The sequence below is a fragment of the Gekko japonicus genome, unplaced genomic scaffold (genome assembly GCF_001447785.1).
Source record: "Gekko japonicus isolate JY-2015 unplaced genomic scaffold, Gekko_japonicus_V1.1 scaffold254, whole genome shotgun sequence".
Taxonomy (NCBI): Eukaryota; Metazoa; Chordata; class Lepidosauria; order Squamata; family Gekkonidae; genus Gekko; species Gekko japonicus.
Window position 1 is genome coordinate 897,935 of NW_015172010.1, and position 1,520 is coordinate 899,454.

At 36.2% G+C, this 1,520-nt stretch overlaps 2 protein-coding genes across 2 annotated transcripts in view; one reads left to right on the forward strand and one right to left on the reverse strand.

Annotated features, from left to right (window-relative positions):
* The window catches only part of SYN2 (synapsin II), a 352,644-nt gene that overhangs the window by 230,654 nt on the left and 120,470 nt on the right, over positions 1-1,520 (forward strand). The window lies entirely within an intron of this gene.
* TIMP4 (TIMP metallopeptidase inhibitor 4) overlaps positions 1-1,520 on the reverse strand; it is a 23,358-nt gene that overhangs the window by 3,712 nt on the left and 18,126 nt on the right. The window lies entirely within an intron of this gene.

Below are 1,520 nucleotides of genomic sequence, written 5' to 3' on the forward strand. Positions count from 1 at the left end.
TCCCTCCTTCTTCCCTTCTCTCTCTTTCTTTCCTTCCCTCTTTCTTTTCCTTCCCTCTTTCCTTCCTTCTTTTCTTCTCTTTCTTTCCCCCTTTCCTAATGTATACTAATGAGCTACTAGGCTATTAGCATAACATCTCATTAGCATATGACACAAGAAGGGGAAGCAAAAGGGGGGGCTCCTGCAGCTCTTTTTCTACGAAAAGACCCCTGCACCTCAGTAGATTTTATATACTTACTTTACAGCCACAGCCCATTTGGTATCTCTGATTTAGACTTTTCTTTTGAGAAAGTGTCAGGTCATCCCATGGTTCAATGTAATTGCACAAATGGATGAGGACTTTGCCATCATTTAAAATTTGCCCTGCAAAAACAACAAAATACTGTACTTAATTCTTAATACCAGAGATGCAGTTCATGTCCATTAAAGGAATGATAGTTTCACTTAACTTTAGGATAAAATCTACAAGTTATGCTGAAGGAAAATGCTAGACTATGGAGTCACCATGCACACGATTTGAAAATGCAGTTAGCATTTTAAATTAACACATTTTCCAAAAAAGTTATAATTTTATTAGAAATTTCATTGGTGTTACATAAGTGTGCTAAGCTATGTAAAATATTGCTGTCCAAGCTTTATGTATACTTGAGCTGCATTAATTAAACCATTTTAAAAGATTTAAGTGTAGCATCTGTAAAATCACCAATACTTAATCGTACCACCTATGGTTTAGAACATATATTATGCAGTGCCTTTGCTTGAATGCACTGTACCTGTAAGGAGATATTGCTTCTTGTTATTGGCTTCTAATTTTATACCACAGAGAGAAGAGTCAAAAGGTGTGTAGACATATTGAACATCTTTCAATTTTTCAAATCCTTTAAACATCTGTTTTAGAATAACAGAAAGACAAATGTAGTTACAAGAAGGTAGTTACAAAGAAGGTAGTTACAATAAATTATAGGATTTTATTGCTACTATATTAAAATATGTATTATATATTAATGCTTTATTATGAATACATCTAATTCTCAATCTGTGGATACTTAAATCCAGAGACTGGACCCATGAACATACAGATCATTCTACAAACCTAAGAAAAGCTCCAGGTTTGCAGCAAAATCTAAAACAAACAAAAAGTACACTGGGGCTTAACTTCCCCCAAAAAATAACAGAAGCAGCACCTGCACATTTTTTAAATGGAAGCTCTCTGAGATCTCAGTGACTGTTGCCAGCCTTCACGCCTTAGTTTCTTTCAGTAAATGGTGGAAAGGAGTGGGCAGGTGTGATGGACTGTCAAGGGTTAACGCCTAACAGAGTCTGAGAACCTTTCAGTGACAGGCTGTTTGAACAGAACTCTGTTGAGAGTCAGTTAAGGAATGATAGTTGGGAACTGACAATTGAAGAAGAGACAGTTAAGCACTGACTGTGGACTGGAAAGGAGGCTAAGAGAGTGAGTGGATCAAGGAGGATCCTCATTCAAGCCAGAAAAGTGAAATAGCTTCTAGTAAAGAAAAGTA